This window comes from Mytilus edulis, chromosome 2 (assembly GCF_963676685.1).
Source record: "Mytilus edulis chromosome 2, xbMytEdul2.2, whole genome shotgun sequence".
Lineage (NCBI taxonomy): Eukaryota > Metazoa > Mollusca > Bivalvia > Mytilida > Mytilidae > Mytilus > Mytilus edulis.
In genome coordinates, this window is record NC_092345.1 from 28,421,244 (window position 1) to 28,440,898 (window position 19,655).

General features: G+C 29.3%; 1 protein-coding gene and 1 long non-coding RNA gene across 2 annotated transcripts in view; one reads left to right on the plus strand and one right to left on the minus strand.

The window, feature by feature from the left end:
• Positions 1–19,655, minus strand: part of LOC139511885 (homeobox protein Hox-B6b-like) — a 39,484-nt gene that overhangs the window by 3,654 nt on the left and 16,175 nt on the right. The gene's annotated exons all lie outside the window — the stretch shown is intronic.
• Positions 5,646–10,692, plus strand: LOC139510536 (uncharacterized). Its single transcript, XR_011661907.1, has 2 exons — positions 5,646–6,336; positions 10,623–10,692. It is a non-coding gene; the product is annotated as an uncharacterized lncRNA (long non-coding RNA).

Sequence of the window (19,655 nt, forward strand, 5' to 3'; positions counted from 1 at the left end):
TCATGATTACATGTTACAAATCAAACGAAATTTATTCTGAGGTTATAATCTGATAGAAGAGAAAACAAACGCAAAGAAAAAATAAGACAATTTATGACGTTTTAATATGTTCAGTATTGCAAAGATCATTTAGGAATGATTGATTTGATCCACAGTAGGCCATGTTTGTGTAGATATAAGCATTGTTACGCCCTTAAATGAAATCCTGTCCAAAAATGGGTATTTGATAACTTTATTCATAATTCGCTGTTTGTCAACTTTGAAGCCGGCGCCGGTCAATTTTATGCTTAAATATTACGTTTATGATCATAGCGCCACGCTTCTAAAATATTTATCCTTTTGGACTTGATGCTGTGTTATTGAATAAGAAATTAGATAAGCTTTGAAATCAGTGAAACTGATGTGAAATTGATTTGCCTAAGTAAAAGCCCATGTTTACGAATGGTTTTTAAATGACTGAGTCATTGCGATCGTCAAATAGTATCCGATTCAAAATGTTAGTTAGGTAGGACGGTTGCTACTTTGAAGTATCAAAGAAGTAACCATAGAGAGTATTCGTATTACATTTTTTGTACTTTCAGTATCGTATTGATCATTTTTTATTAGTTAATTGAAATTGATTAAAAGTCGAAAAATCATTTTATTTAAGTATACGTTTTCAGTAACACAAGATGTCGCTATTTGTACCTAAAAAACGTAATTTAATAGTTAAATATACGGATTAATATTTGCTTGATGCCTGAGTAATTGTAAACACATAAAATAGGGAAAACAACGAATTGCATTCCCGATTTCTCCCTATTTGAACGTCTGTCATTTTAAACATGTGTGTGTCATGTCCACCTAAAATCAAATACTTTTTCTGCTTTATTCTAGAAAAAATACATAATTGTTGATTTACTAGTATACTAGTGCTTATACATTTAATTGTAAAAACGTGTAACAAAAATACTGAATTCCAAGGCAAATAAAAAAGGGAGGCAACACAAACGCTTTCAATCAAAAGAACAAATGAAAACAACTGCCATATTCCTAACTCTGACAACAACATGGTTAATAGGAAAAAAAGACCAACGATAAACAACAGTATACAAAACACAACACATATAATAAAAGTCTGAGCAACACGGGAATGATAGCAGGTGCTCCGAAAGGGTAAGTGATTTAAATAGTACTTTATTCTTGTAAATTATTAGTATAAGTGCTACTACTAATGTTTCACGTAACTTTTTGTGTCTTTTGTTTGTGTTGTTTTGAAATGCTTTGTATATTTTGCTTTCCAAATGATTGGCTTTGAATATACCTTGTGCTTTTGAAACAAATATATACTAGTATCATTGCTAAATTCTATATATGTCTTTAAAGCTCGCGCCGATATTGCCATTGATCATCCCCAGTTGGTATATTATTATTATTATTATTAATTTTATTATTATTATTATTATTATTATTATTATTATTATTATTATTATTATTATTATTATTATTATTATTATTATTTTGGTATCATTATTACTGTTATTAAAAGTTTTTATAGTATATTTAATTCATTCTTGTAATCATTCAAACTTTCAGTTAAAATTAAAGATGTAAACAAACACTAACATCTATACTTAATTCAAGTGTTTTTTTATATATTGAATAGAGTATTACAACATTAAAACTCTAGTAGACTCGTAAATCTTCTCACAGTTCTTAAACGGTGATTATCATTAAATTCAATTTTATGATGATTTTTACCATAAACAACAATTAACACTCAATATAAAGAACAATTTTCTTGATATATTGTTACTTTTGGTATCATATTAAGTGTTGTAAGAACAATAAAATTTATGTAAGCGCTTTTGCTACCAAAATAATTGATTGCAAGGTCACTTAAATGTTTTGGCAAACGCTTTTTTCTAAACCTGCAGCGAATTTAGTGTTTGGAACGTCATAAAGATATCATATTCCGCCACGATGTTAAAGTTTGACGTTTTTAATTGAGCTACGACATGCAGCAGTATGTAAGCAATTATGCAATCATAGATGGTTTTATATTTGGAATGCAGATCAGAGACAAGTACCAACTTCAAAATGCGAAACTCTTGATCATAAGAGTAGATGGATTGAAGTATTTCCATCATAATTGACAGATGCTGTTTTAATTTATCTAATCAGATGGCCTGATTTGTGAACTCTACGAACTTACCAGTTGTTCAGAATTGAAAATTGCTTTATATAACTGCATCTGTTTTTGTAGAAAACGAAAAAGACAAAGATTATCAAAGGTCAGATGAGAAAGAATCGTAGAAAAACTGATCGGAAAGAAAAGAAGAGTATAAAATCAAATGAATGAAGGGAAAGAAAGGACATATGTAAAATTGTTTGAACTAAGTACAGTAACAAGTTGTTCCGAATTGAAAATTGTTTTATTTAATTGCATCTGTTTCTATGGAAAACAAAAAGTCAAAAGAATATCAAAGGGCTGATGGGAGAGATCCGAAAAGTCCAAAAAGTATCAAAGGGCTGATGGAAAAGAACAAAAGAGTCCAAAGAATCTAAAAAAAACTAATCTGAAAGAAAAAAAGAGGCTAAAAAATCAAATGAATGATGAGAAAGAAAGAACATAATATGTACAATTGTTTGAACTAAGTACAGTAACCAGTTGTTCAGAATTGAAAATTGTGTTTTATAATTGTATCTGTTTCTATAGAAAACACAAAATCTAAAAACTATCAAAGGATTCTTGTGAAAGAAAAGAAAGAGCCCAAAGAATATCAAAGAACTGTTCGGAAAGAACAGAAGAGTTAAAAAATAAACTGAATGACAGGAAAGAAATGATATATGTAAAATTGTTTGAACTAAGAACAGTAACCCGTTGTACAGATTTATAAATTAATTTACATACTTGGATCTGTTTCTGTAGACAAAAAAGGAGTCCAAAGAATATCAAAGGACTGATGGGAAAGAACCGAGTAAACCAAAGATTATATAAAAAAAACTGATCGGAAAGAAAAGAACAGTGAAAACATCAAACGAATGACGGGAACTTGAAGAAAGTACATATGTAAAATTGTTTGAACTAAAGGAGTAACCAGTTGTTTTGTATAATCGGATCTGTTTCTTTAGAATTGAACAATCCAAAGAAAACCAAAAGGGCTGATGGGAATAAAACGGAGAAGTCAAAGATTATCAAAGGTTTAATTGGAAAGAATGAACAGTCCAAAGAATATCAAAGGACTGATGGGAAAGAAAGAACATATTTAAAAGTGTGTGTACTAAGTACAATAATTTAACATGTGATAAAGATAAATATGTTCTACTTTGATTTGTTCAATTGTTGTACTTTTCAATTAATGTTTGTACGCAGAAAAGAGTAATGTTAAATTAATAAACATAAGAAACTAAACGGTTACAACAAAATTGGACTGGTTGCATTCAGAGTTCACGCTTTTGCATGCAATAAGTTATTTTGGTTTCAGTTTTTTTATTTCCTAAACGACCATAATTAATTACATTGTATAGGTGATTTCAACTTACTGATAATTTCTCATCCGGGTATGTGTATAAAAAGAAACATCCATGGTCACCACAAAACTTTCAGCAATAATATTACTTAGCATACTATATTCTTATACAGTATGAAAAAGTTATCTATTACTGCTGGGAACATTATACATACAGGCAATATATAAGTTCCTGCTCACTCATATGAAATTCCATATCATTTTGGAGTAAAAGGAAAACATCTTTGATACTTCATCAAGCGTGTGACAATTGATCATGAATGAATTTCAAAGGGATTGTCGGTTTTGAGGATACGATACAGCAAAGGAGGCCATTTTGGTAAAAAAAAACATTTAGGGTTTGGCTTTTAATTACAATAAGTATAATAAAGCATTTCGTGACTTAAGCCCCACCCGAGGAAGAAGTCTACGAGTTGACTGTCAAAAGATCATTCTAGGTATGACGCCACGTATTGAGATTCGGCGTCCAAACCTTTTAAAAGTCATAGATTGAAATTATTCAGACATATATACCTGTCAATTAAAAAGAAATGTGTCAATATTTACTAACATTTATATTTTTTAATTCTACATTTTTATTTGCATTCTGATGAAGGCAACAATACGTCTATTTTCTGACAAATGCAAGCTGAGTTTTTAACAGAAATATGAAAATGAATTATGAACATAAATAGTATTGATTAATATTGCATGAAATAAGTAGATTTTCACATTGCACTACATCATATTCATCTTATATATTTAGATGTGTAACCCTTTTTTGATTAATGTAAAGTATCGCTAAGCGGTTTAAGCAGTCATCTATTCGATCGTCTTAATGTTCAAAGGGAAATAACTCGTATAATTTTGGAACTGTTACTTATCATTATTTGTCTCAAAATATCAACGATAAAATTGTGTTGCTTTATTTACTTACTGACATTAATGTAAAATTCATATATTGTTATTATCTGTGTTTTAAACCTCAAATACCTCAATATAATACGATCTATTACATATCAATTTCAATTTAGATGAAATCTATTATCATAAAACGTAGATACTATTTCTTTTTTCTTTGAAAGATATCTACAAACAATATTGTTTATATACTATTATTAAACGTTGAAGAATTCAAGTTCAAGCATTTTTATCATCCATTTATAGATAATTTATCTGTCTTTACGTCTTCACGCGACCCTTTTCAATTTATTTGTTTCAATTAATTTAAATAATGTTAATGTTTTATTTGTGTTCTAAACTTAATAGCCCTGAACTTAAATGTGTCCAGTTGATAATTAAGCAGGTAAAATGATCATATAAAATGTCAAAAGATTATTTATGTTGGGCATTTGTTGGGGAATTATCTGACATTATACTGCACTAAATTGGCAATAAAACGCCAAAATTGTTAATTTATTAGCGTCCATAATACTAATAAAGGATCATTTTATCAAATTTCCTCATTATTTTCTTTGCTTATCTTGAGAAAGGTGGTTTCGGTAAAACAACTTTGTTTTACACTAGGAATAAGTGAGATGTAAAAATGAAATGTTCGGTGATGTAAGTAGACAATTTTAACACGGAGGGAATAATTTTACTTTTATTTCTGAAAGAGTAAGAAGGGTGAGGGTTTTAAAATTTGAATATCTAGCAGAAATATAACATTTACTAAATACAAATTAGCAAACATTACTTTGTATTGATTTATCTATAAACATTCGACACACAAATTTGACAACCACACTACAATGTTATTCGAATTTTCTTAAATACATGTAGAAAAATTTCAGTTTAGCGACATAAATGTTGATAAGCCGTGTCATGGGATATATATATATAAATTATTGCGATACTATTTGATAAAGCAAATTTTCATATCCTCTCATTTTTGTAATTGAAAGATTGTGTGTATACATTTTTAGAAAAAAAATACTGAAACGAAAAATATTTGTCTAACTGGCGAAGGAAAATGTGTGTTTGTTGCTGAATTTTACAATTATTTTGGTTATAATACAACAAAAACTTATTTATTGCTTCTATAAAAAATAGTTTGTATTTACTTCTAGCTTCTGTGCACAGTTTTTCCAAAGTAAATGTTGTTACAGAAATAATACTTTCATTTTTTATTAATATCATACTATGAAATTTATTCATGTTTTTTTTATTAATCAAGAATATTTCTTTTTTTTGTATTATAAACAAAATATTGTAAAAATCTATCAACCAAAATACATGTTTCACCAGTTGTGAGAATTTCCTATCGGTATTTTTGTGGTTCGATGCGAATAACTTTCCTCTTGAAAAAAGACAATAATTTTAAAATTTACTGCCTAAGCTCTTGCAGCTAGAATGTTTTAAAATAAAGTAAAAAGTTGAAATATGCGTTCAGTTTTTGTTTTCATTTACTCAGTGTTTTAGATGAAAGGAGGCCGAGAGAGTTTTATGGGCCATAAAAGAACAATGCTTAATGGATATCTACTGTTTAATGCGTTTGCCGTGGCGATTGGGGACTAAGTTTGATATATTTATGACTTTGTGTTCCGGATTTAAACAATTGCACACTCAAAACTTCCTTTGCTTTTATTTCGCTCACGTAGACGACGAAACCCGTACAATCCGGACATTTTATGCTGCAACAGTTTTTTCCTTTTGATGTTGTGATTATTTTGTTTTCGTTTCCTTGACGCCCGGAGGAGATATGTGCTTAAGTCTATTACATGTTTTTTCCTCACCGGACAGTTATCAAATGGACAACACGCTGTGAATATCTATCAGAAAATGAATGATTTTTCAAGTAACGAAACAGGATATATTTGTGGATGTTTTGATAAATGATTTTTATGTAATTTCAATCAGGGTGGTCAGCAGGTATACTTTTTAACCTAAAATCAATACGGTATATTGTTTGAATTAATTTTTTGGTTAATATAAAGTAAAAATAAGTATAGCTCTATCATTGTAACATACATATGAACTTTTAATACTTCATTTCGCAATACAGAAAATAGTTTTCTGTTACAAATTACAATGTATTGTTTTGTGTGTATATAAGTCTTGGTACCCATCAAGGGCCCTTGATTGGAATAATAAATAATTCTATTCTTATTATCTTTTTTGAACCATTTTGTTAAAAAAACCAGTCAATATTTTATAATTAACTTGGATTGAAAAATACTTTACTCATGCAAAATACATTAAAATGATAAAAACATAATCGTTTCAAAATACACATAATTGAAAAATTGAAAAATTAAAAAAATAAAAAGCAATGTATTTTGATTATGTAAATAAATTATACAACGCATTTGTTTTTCGTTTGAAATATGTTATTTTATTATTAGTATGACTAACAAAGCCAAATTTATCAATAATATAGAAAAAATAAGAGTAGTACAAATCCTTGATTTAAAACAAGATAATCGAAAAATCAAAACCTCAGATTTAATACGTTAACAATTAATTATTTTATCAAATATTCTATTATGATATTGATATTTATTGAATTGAATCCAATATTTAATAACAGAGACAAAACAGACAAAAATAATATATTCATATTGTATTTTAACAAGGATAACGCAAACACCAACAATTTAAGTAGTACATTTTCTAACAAAGTTATTTATTTAAATGATTTTTTAATAATAATGCACAATATTTTTCTAGAAAATATTCGTTACAAAAACACAGAAATAAAGCAATTTTAAAAACTAAATTTATGAAACATAATCTAGTAAATACAATTCTTGTGTTTTATTTAAAATTATTGCATTTTTAAAAGAAAATAAGGAAATGGTAATACACAAATACGTCTTTTCAAAAGCTTATACGTTATTTGAGAGATCACGTTAACAATCTCTGTTGTTTAAGGCTATTGGTTCAAAAACTGAAAACGACAGAATGACATGAATTGATGTAATGTTTTAATCAATTTCATTTATAGAAAAAATGACAATTAATGATTTTTGCATTACCAATACGCATGCGGATTGCCATTTGAAAGTGAAACTACTATCTTAAAAAGTATTAAAGAACACAAATTCAAACAAAGAAATTTCTTACCATGTTTACTTCTCAGCATACATACAAAGGCTCATCTTATTTCCCACGGCAGTGTTTATACAGTATACATTTATAACATATGCTTACGCAGTGTGAAATGGTTTTATTTTGAAATTGTACACAAATATTACAATTCTCAAATTTTGGGATTTGTTTATTGCCTTTTATTGTTTCATTTCTCAAATTCCAATCAACTGTAGTCATATAAAATAAAAATAATAACGAGGTAGTTTTTTGACAATTTCAAAAATGAATTGTAATTTTTTATGGCGAATTCGTTATCTAAGGGAGATAACCCCGGCAGCCTTAGAGACCACTTAACACAAACAAATTGTCTGATCATTGTCTTTATATTTATTATTATTCCAATGAGAATATATCTGTCATTTATGTTCCATAATTATATTTATGTATTAGCAACTTATTATCATACCATTTAAAAAAACATTTACATGTAAGATTAAAAAAATGCTTTTGATTTTTTTTTATGTAAGCAACATAGTAGCAAGGGGAAATTTTAGCCTTGACCACATATCATTATATCTTCATGTATAAAAGCTAACAGAGAAAGGGATACCCGTGATCATTACGTTCTTAGTTCATTTGTATGTTGGTTTGTTATATGAAGTAAATAATAAAGCGCATATTGCGCATCAAATTAGCCACGGTACTGCAGCACCTTAATTGAAAAATACTCAAATTCGTTATACAAAAATGAAAATTTTATGTTTTTTTTTTTTATAAATATATATAGCACCGTGAGCTTCCTTTCCGCAAGATATATAAGTCCTTGTCCTTTGTTATGTGATAATTCTTATATTCACTATAGTATAACACATATTATCAATAATTTTTATTGCATTATTTATATACTCCTTTTCTTTTTGTTTCTTTTTTTTTCTTTACTTTTGATGTTTTTAATATATAAATGTTTTTTTTTACAAGGTATACTTTTAATCACTTTAAATTCCGTAGACTTTGCATTCAAACGTCACAATATTTTTGTTTTGATTTTTTAAGCATTTAAAACTGTATAAATGTATACATGAATCAAAAACGTAATAAGATATTTTTTTAATAATTCATACATATACGTATTTTAATTCTGTAATTTAGGGTTAGTGTTAATTATAAACCAATGCCAAATTAAACGAATACTTCACAATTGATGTCACGAGAGACTTCCTATATGGGTTCGCTTTTGAAGTGAAATGAAATGAAATGAAATGAAAAAAGCCTTTAGATTTATATTATATAAGTGAGCGGTTTAGCTAGCTATAGAACCAGGTTTAATGCATAATTTTCTACAAGAGAAAATGCCTGTACCAAGTTAGGAATATGACAGTTGTTATCCTTTCCTTTGATGTGTTTAACCTTTTGATTTTGCCATTTGATAAGGGACTTTCCGTTATGAGTTTTCCTTGTATTTAAGTATATTTGTGATTTTACTTTTTACTTTGGAAAAGAGATACAGCTTCCATTAGAGGAGGGTTTGGAGAATTTGACAACAAAAAGCTTAGCTCACTTCTAGATCAGTTTCTCCTTTAAAGGCAGAAATCTCTAAGGCTGTGTCAACGAAACTTTCCAAGGACTAGGACGTGTCTTAGGATGGTCTTACGAAATGTCTTAATTCTATTTTTTAAGTGCATAGAGGTTTCACAATGTAGGCCTAAATAAGCATATCTCTTAAAGTTGATCATAAATTTTGGACTACAAGAGAGTTGTCTTATGGTGGTTTTATGATAGTCATAAGTTTATTATATAAATTACACTAATTTTTAATATTAGTTTTGCAAAAAATATTTAATTATTATTATTTATTATATATTCTCCTGTTTCCAGCTCATAACTGAATCTTTATAGGTTGACAGATTATCATGATTTGTCAACAATGAACGTTCGATGTATTGATATCAAGAATGCACGATTTTATCATTATACCTTATAATAACCGATTCAGTGACAAATTAAATTTAAATCACTTGTACAACACAAAATGTCATAATTGTATTAATTTTTTCCTCAATTTTGTATTTAATGTTTCAAACGTATATTGGTGTATTATTAATAGATTATTTATATTAATAACACTCATTTTCTGTATTATTTTTGCAAATCATCTAAATATATTAATCAATATGTTTAGTAATTTATTGGAAAGACATACATTTTCATGAATTTTCCCATAAAATCGTGTTAATGTTTGACAGGTGTATGATATCTTTGCTAATATCATCCGCTAAATCTCCGAGATATGTCCTTAAATAGTCTTAAGAGGATCAAAAGACAGGTCCTAAAATATATCTTATGACAGGTCTTTTGACAGCTTCGTGAAACCGGGCCATGGGCCGTGTCAACGAACTTTTCCAGGACTAGGACGTGTCTTTGGATAGTTTTAGGACACGTCTTAGCACTGAAAATAAGATATGTATAAATTTGGTCCTAAAGTTAGGATATTTAAAAAGGTGTCTTAGGACGGTCTTAGGATAGTCCAATAGTTACGATGTGTTCAGTCGAAATAAAAATAACAAAAAACAACACAAGAGGTCATAATTTTATTCGTTTTGTCCTTAATTTTATTCCTCAGGCAGTATTCGAAGGAGTTATCTTTGTGTTGATATTTTCCCGTGTTTTCTCCTCAAAATTATATATCATTTATGTATATCTTAAATAATAATAATATAATAATAACAGCATAAAATATAAATTTCAATAATTATTTTTTTTAACTACTATAATGTTATTAAAATTAAACAAAATATTCTTCAATATGTAGTTTTTAAAAGATTTAATTGTTTTAAGTTTGTAGACAAATTGTTCTATAACATAATTCCTGATATGGAAAAAAGGAGCGTTATCAATTAAAAATTGGACTCAAAGATTTTTTTTTAATTTTATTTCTGCACTTGTTAATATCAATAAATACATATTGTTTAGGTTAAATTATTCTATTTAAGCAAAATTCAGCATAATAAAGAAAAAATCCTGTCTTTTATTTGGTAACAAAAAATAGTAAAAACATATTGAATTGAATTTGTCTAGTGAAACATTCTTTTCTATTTTCAGGTGTAATGAGAGTATTGTTACATTGTCTTCTAAGTCTGACTTTTTATGATGTATAAAAATTCCAATACGTCTCAATGTTCGGATATGGGATAGACATTAGCTGGAATATATCATTAAAATACCAGATGTATACTATAAAAAATCAAAAATATGGAACCAGCATTAAGACTTTTGGAAAGCTTCTGAAGATTCATAAACAGACAAAAAACATTCCTAAAACAAACAAAATAGCATTGCAAAATTACATAATGATACGAAAGAAAGTAACTGTCCTGTAAAATTTCTTAAATAACAAAACAAAAACAAAAGATACATATGAAAATGGAAATAATATCTGGAAAAAATACAAAAGTTTATACACTTTAATAATACAATGTAAAACAGAAAAAAATGTTTATTATTGTAGCAGATAATAAACGCTGCTTTTTGATGACCATCGCCAGTTTTTCCAAACCACAAATGTCAACTTCCAATTTTTAGTTTTAAAAAGTTTCCTGATTGGCGACATTTTGAACATTCTTTTTTTTTCTTTAAAAGTATTACTTCATTAAAAATAGATTTTGAGAATAGTAATTCTTTCAATTAAATACAAAGTATACGACAATATTTATTAAATGTAATCACACATTTATAAATATAAGAAAACAGCCAAATGAAGGACATTCAGCAATATTTGAATCAGGAGAAAGGGAGACAACTCAATTTCATATTTTTTTTAAATCAAAAGAGACGTTTAATACATACGCATTAAAGAGACAGCAATCCTAATCCACGACAAAAGAAGAAGGAGAAAATGGCCTTGTCTGGCCAAAAACACGCTAACGTGTTTACCAGTTATACTGCAAAATAAAGGCAACAGTAGTATACCGCTGTTCAAAACTCATAAATCGATTGAGAAAAAAACAAATCCGGTTACAAAATAAAACTAAGGCAATCGCATCAAATATAATAGAACAACGACACAACAGAAACACAACATTAAAATGTAACAATCACAGAATCAAACTATAATATAACAATTGCCATTTACCTGACTTGGTACAGGACATTTTAAGAAAAAAAATGGTGGTTTGATCCTGGTTTTGTGGCATGCCAAACCTCCCGCTGTTATGGCAATGTTACATATAACATTAAAATGACAATATTAAATGACAGGACTGCAATATTAATAAAAGGGAGAACATATAGGACAGAGAAACACACGAATAATAGCTAACAAAAGGTACCAGGTTTAAAATTTAATACGCCAAACGTGAGTTTCGTCCACACAAGACTAACCTCACTGGTAAGTTTCGTCCACACAAGACTAACGCTCAGATGAAAAAAGTTCGAAAGCCAAAACAAGTACAAAGTTGAAGAGCACTGAGGACCAAAAGTTCCAAAACGTTGTGCTCATTACGACTAGACGTCTTACAATTAAAATGGTGCACCATACTTTAGGTTCACTTGGAAAAAAATCCATCTCAGTTGTGCTCCACACAGAATGTAGGAATTCCAAATGAACAAATGAACAAATGTTAGAAATAAAGTTCTCCAAATAAGCCACCAATGCTGCTAAAAACTACACAAAGAGAACATCTGCATCGAGGTTATGAGAAAAAGCAAAACAAAGACAAGAAAACAATATTAAGTTTAGCAAGAGAAAGGGAAAAGGAAAGTATTTAAGTCCTAGAAGCTCTCAAAATATTTTTTCAAAACTATATTAAAACTGATCCTAGTACTTTTAACATATATGCATATTATACAATGATTTTTTTTATTTTTTTTTTCATGTTCTATCAACTCTTTTCTTTCTTATTTTACTATCAATTTTGCCTTTTTTGTTAGTTTCAATGTTACCCCGAAACAGAAGTTGAAAGTCTAAAAGTGTGTGTCCTGCACTCTCTGAACACGAAAAAACCATTGCAACAACTTTTCTAAGAACTCGCACATGAATTATAAGAAGGAAAACTGTCTATCCTGACCCACCATGCAACATTGTTCCAATGACATTTGAAACTTCCCATTTCTTCTCCTTGACATAAAATTCCTCAGAACCGACTTAATTGATGTTTTGTAAAATTTATGTCCGTGTTGTATTTTTATGATATATTTGCCACTGACAAATGAAAGTAACACATAGTTCGAACACGTTTATGCAAATTTAAGGCAGATATGTTGATCTCGCAGCTGTGCTCTTCAATGTACAGTTGTAGACATTCGGTTTATCTCAGCTTAGCTAACATTCTACAGTGGCGGAATTTGCCGAAGATTGCCGATTGCAGTTATAATATGATGGACACTGCTCAAACCGATGCAAGCATTTAACTTCTTTTCTCTACTTTGAAACCCTCACTGTGATACACATTTGAGACGAAGAACTAATTTTAAAAAGAGTAGTTTCTTTGCTTTTACGCGAGGTGATTTTGTGTTATCAATTAATCACGTTCTTCCTTTTCTATTAAACATCATTCGAACCAATATTAAGTTCGAATCAATATGATTGGACTAAGCATAATTTTGTGGTTTTATTTTGTGACATATTATTGTATTTTTCAAAATCACATATACAAACAAGGTGTTCTATAAGCACTTTCACAAGCCGGGCTACGGTCGTAAATAAACTCATCATAGATACCAGGACTAAACTTTGTCTTTACGCCGACGACGTTAAAAAAAGTTAAGGACATAAACACATACTAAATTCATGGAAATATGTAATAAGGTAGTTTTCCTCTAAACGAAAATAAAATCACAAAGAACAGCCCTAAGTTCAAACAATTGAAAAGACAAGACGAGAACACAGGACAGACACATTTCATTTATTGATAATTAAATGGGCTTTCTCCTTTTTCCAAGTTTACAATATAGACGTAGGAGTTATTTCCCCTGAATTCAGTCCAAGTAAGTGCCAAAAATGCTTCTATTCTTCACTGTAAACTACAGTAAAACAGTTTCATGTGCATTTTAAAATGTAACCATATAATTACGTCTTTCTGAATCAAATTACAAGTTCTACAAGGCTGCAGTTTTAATATATTTTTACAATTTTAAAGTTGTCATTTTTTTAAAGTCAATTGATGCGATGGACATTGTTTTCCTAATACAAATATATATCTGAAATCGTCTTTCAGTTACAAATTGATTTTGTTGGTTATTAGTGTTCCCCGATAATATTCGAATGTTTTTGTCCAAAATGTTTTTCATTAAAAAAATTAAATTTCTAAATCTATGTAAACTTGTTTGAAAAATTTCTCATTACATTATTAGACTTATCCGTACCAAAATTCCATTTCAGGTGAACAAAAATTGAAACTTACAGTGCTTTAAAAGTACTGAATTTACTTAGATTGACATTAAAAAAAAAATTTGTCATACCATCTGTAACATTTATGTCTTTTAAGATTGGCCCATATAGAAACAACAGTCGTTTAGTTATAAAAATCTACTGAGTATTTAAGAAACACACGTGAAGTACGTAAATGTTACAAATGAGTACATGAAATGAAAATGGGATAAATTCATTGCCCAATAGTCCATTTGCCAATTACCGAGATGATTTATAATGCACACTTTTAACACAAATTGCTGCCCTTTGTCAATCATTAGCTGGTTGTATGTGATATATCTCCGTTTTAACTTTTTTACAGTGAAAAATGACTACTGGTATCAAACGTTTTTAGCTTCACAAAAAATAAATATTAAATGCAATAAAAAAGTTTGAAAAACTTAAAGATACATTTGTTTTTCCCTCTAGCTCTCCATTGTCAATGAAATTTTATGTCCTTCCTACAGGAAACAACTAAAAATGAATTCCCGATTATAAGGTAAATTATGATAATTGGCAACTAGACTATTCATGGAATGAAGTCTGCCGTTCCTCACTTACGTAACTGTTCTTGAGGGATGAATTGAAGAAAGCTATTTTAAAACATATTGAATAAAAAGTATTTCACATTAACTTTAATAATTTAACTGTTCGCAATGATGGACAACATTTTGGTATTCCATTTTGGTACACTGTACACAAGGAATCCCGATACTTATATAATGGTCGAGGCACTAAGTTATCCATTCTCCCAATATACTGCTGCTTACAAAGCGTATGTCATCAATTCTACTTGTTTCGGAAACTTAGAGTTCAATTCATCGGAAAGAAACTGATATGGATCATATCCCAGAACAAAGAAAAGGGATTCCCTGAAGTACAACCAGGGCAACAGTATTTTAAAACTTATAAAATGACTTTGATACCGGATATGATACATGACCCGAGACCTGAAAAGTAGTGGTGAAATTCACCGTTTCATCAAATTGCAATGTATAAAGGTCGTACCTTAAGTAGTTCTTCTATAGATCAACTTAGTAAACAATTAAATACATAAACAAAAATACGTCATAATCAACAAAACAATATATCAACCAGATCAGTACTAAAAGGTAACTTACTTTTTACATATATACCAATTAACCTATATAGCTTATAGTTTTTATGCAGTTTTTGGAAAAAAGGAAACAATTGCTACATAATCTATCAATATGGCAAATGGTCAAATGATATCAAGTTTACTGTTAAATTCATTTAAAATTGAAATTAAGAAAAATATAATGAATGCATATGTATAGTGTCCTTCATACCTGCTCTTGAGCGGGTTACTTTTCATGTTTACCATATTTACCTTCAAAAGTGTCTCAATCTATTGGTTAAAATACATCTGTACAATGATCCACATGGTAGCCACTTGTTTATACCGAAAAAGTCGGTAGTCGAAGGTTAATATCTTGACCTTCCAGGCCTATCGATAATAATAAATTCCAATGTGTAATAAATCTATTAACATTCTATGGAGTATCTATTCTATAATAACTTAATATATGCAAGAAATAAAACTGCAAATGTTGACCTTTCTAAAGGAAAAACCCGATTGGTTAAAATCTGCTTTTTGCCATCAAAGTGTACTAGGCAGAAAATAAAAATGAAAATGACAGATACCAAAGGGATATTCAGTGTCGTAAGTCGATGACAAACCGACACCACAATGACAAAAGTGATAAACGACCAAAAACCAAACAACAGAATACAAAACACATAGGAAAGTTAAGACGTAGCAACATGAACCACATTCAAAAACCGCAAGTGCTTTATGCTTAGGCTGATACTGACAGCAGAAGCTCACTGCTATCGAACTGATGAACATGCAGATTTTAGGTAACTTTCCCACTTTCAACATCAAATTGACTTATCTTTGGTATATGGTATATTCTAGGTACATAGAACGATTAAGTTTTTGGAGTGAATAAACTCATGATTTGAAGGAAAATATCGAGTTTTTAAAAATTGTTAAAATGAAAAATGACAAAAATAAGATAAGATAAGATAAGATAAGAATTTTATTAATCTAATCAAGAACCCATAAAGGGCATCATTTTACAACTAAATATGATTGGAAAAAGCAAAACAGAAAATACTTAACATTGTATTCTAAACCAATACCAACTGTATTTCCCTATTAGTGGGTTAAATTATTAAACATTTTTTAAACAGATTATACCAAAAAGAGTATACATCAAAGGTGTGTATAAAAGTTACAAAGGTTTTCCAAGCCAATGACCGAGAAAAACGAATATACACCTGTTTGAAACGATGGTGACAAAGGAGATGTAATAATTTGAAAAGGTGATTGATGAATGCTGTTCCTACGTAATGAATCTGACAAACATTACAGAAAAATGTCTCAGATCTATTGAATGTATTCCAGTAGCCCAATCCCTGACAGTTTCAACAAATAATGTATGCAAGGTTAAGGTCAAAAGGTTCTTAAAGCACAAGGAGTCCACTTAGTGTATACGTAACACTTATAAGCTGAATCTGACGAGGTTCATTATATGACTTCGAATATTTGCACAATTAGGAAATCATACCGGTATTATAGTCCATGTATAATACTATTTTTTTAGGTCTATGGGTCAAAGTTCAAAGTAATTCTTAACACTTAAACGATTTTTTTTATAGAAACTCTTTTTCAGGATGATAATTTTGAACGATCTTTCTTTCTTAATTTATCATGAATATCATAAAACGTAATAACTAATATATATTCTGAATCGTAACATACGTGACATACAACGTATATATGATGCAATCAAAGTATATTAAGCATTAATTTACCAATGTTCAAATCACATAATTTGAAGAAACTAATAAAGGTAACAGATAGTAAATGTCCGATTTGATAAAGGTTAAAACCGATATAACAGCCTGATCACATAGGCAATTTTTTTGACAATATTAAATGGGGAGGTGTGGTGTTATTGCTAATGAGACAACTATCCACCACAGTTCCAATGAAGTGGATGTAAGCAATTATAGGCATCCGTGTGGCCTTTCAATAAAAACCTACCGCTATGTCGGCTTTAAAGTCTCCGACATGTCGAATATTAGACAATTCAATTGAGAAATGTAACCATGGTAACTTTGGTCATCTAACAACGCGAAGAAAGGAACCATATCTGCAAGATACATATATAATGATACATGCATGGGTCACAAATTAAAAAGTCATACGAATAATACAAGATCGAGACGACTGAAAAGAAGTAGACTACAACAAAAGTTAAACTTAAATGATGAAAAATCAATAATAAACATACATCCACCGGGACTGCTGAAGATTCAAAATGTCTATACAGCATAATGAAAAAATGTAAAATCACAAAAATACCAAACTCCAAGGAAAATTCAAAACGAATATTCCGAAATCAAAAGGCAAAATAAAATGCTGAACGACATCAATCGAATGGACAACATCTTTCGTATTCCTGCATTGGTACAGGCATTTTCTTGTGTAGAACATGGTGGATTAAACCTGGTTTTATAGTTAGCTAAATCTCTCACTTGTATGACAATCATTTTTGAATTCAAAGATATCCACAAGTCATCCTAGTTGCTTTTTATTTCTACAATTATGCGAAAACCATTATTGGTGTAATTTTTGTTCCCAATGGATGCATTATTCCAAAATTGAAACTGAAAGCTATCGTTGTAATTAAATACAAAAATAAAAATAAACTGAAAGGCAATAACAGATGCAATCGTAATAACACCAAATGGTGATGAGATATGGGATAAAGAATGAACAGGACACTTTTTGGGATAGACTTGAGTGTTGCTAATATCATAAACATGTATGGAACTATGACACAATGATTGTCTTTGGAAGCATAAACCTTCATCTGCAACTCTTTTACCAAAAATATTTGTATGATATACAACTTCTGAAAACAATTTGTCATTTTTAATTTAAACAAGCTAAAGGGTGACTTATTGTATAAGTTTAAGACATAGTTGAATATTCCGAATGTCAAGTGTGTATCTGTACATGTATAGTGTGTATAAAATTATGAAATGAAGTAGTATAACTTATCATTGACAGTGTCTGGTTAAGAAGTAATTTATTGCAAATGACACAATTCATGTCATGTATAACCTTGTGTATATGATAAATAACAAATTTGATAAATTTTGACATTAATTGCACTACGCATTTTGCATATTTATGAGGAAAAAATATTCAACTTGAAAGGCTCTAAACATTCAACGATTTCAATCTACATATTTAAGCCGAATATAAACTAATTCATCATATTCCCCAAGACATCTGCTTATCACCGTTTGTCAAAATGTTTGATGGCTGTCAAAATATACATCATCTGCATATGTATATGAATCCACAAATTTGCATAATTTGTATAATGCAGCAGGAAACATGAAAAAAACTAATCGGCCTTCACCTACTTAAAACTAATGAATCATCGTTTTTGGGTCAAAATCCGAAATTCCAATCGACTTAATGGTTATTAGACACCTTCTAATTATATTGTTCTAAAATGTTGGCCTTATTAATTGACAGTAAACATGAATGCATGAATAAAGGCAATAGTAGTATACCGGTGTTCAAAGGTTGAAATCGATTTTAACATATGAGTACTAATTAAATTGTCTGATCACTTCTAATGTGTAGCAGAGAAAAATATATAAAACACAATTTGATAGAGGACTTGAACTTAAAAACACCAACGTTACTACAAATTACGTTTCATTATTTAAGCCAAAATAGAGTATACAAAAAGAACAAAGTTAGAGAAAGGTGGTAAGACAAGGTAAACGGCTCTTGCATCGTCATTATTAGCCTTCATGTAATCCGATAATAACTGTCACAATAAATATAGGAACACACACCTGAAACGTGGACACAAGATCTGTATTTTAATTAGATTGCTGTATGGTGTTTTGTTAAAACTACTATGTGTGTGCTTTTGTAACTATTGGCTATGGTATTAGACTGTCTTTTATCATGTGGTTATGTTGTTAATATTTCGTTAACTTATATTTTTGTCAGGTTTTTTTTTAACTTGTATTAAAAAGTAAAATCCCACAAAATACTGAACTCCGAGGACAATTCAAAACGGAAAGTCCCAAATCAAAAGGCAAAATCAGAAGCTTAAACACATCAAAAGAATGGACAACAACCGTCACATTCTTTGGTTTTGTGAGCCATTTTCTACATTTGAAAATGCCTGTACCAAGTCAGGAATATGACAGTTCTTGTCCATTCATTTTGATGCGTTTTGTTATTTGATTTTGCCATGTGATTATGGACTTTCCGAATTGATTTTCCTCTGAATGTAGTATTTTTGTGATTTTACTTTTTGTTTACTCCTTGAATTTGATTGTTATTGTCTATTGTCCCATAAACAAAAATAACAAGATTGTCTGTAAATTTGAATACTAAAGATAATGAAATATGGTATATGCTGAACAAGGATGTGACCGTCTACATGTAACCGTTCGGTTTGCATTAAAAGAAAACGCATACCGTGGAAAAATATAAAACAATTAGAATAAAAACCAAACTAACTATTAATACCACAGATACAGCTTATTTTAAGATAAATAATCGACAAATAATTATGACCGATAGCAACCATTGCCAGTTACTATATTGTTTATTTTCAAAAGTGAACATGCATCAATGATATAAATATTTTTCCAAG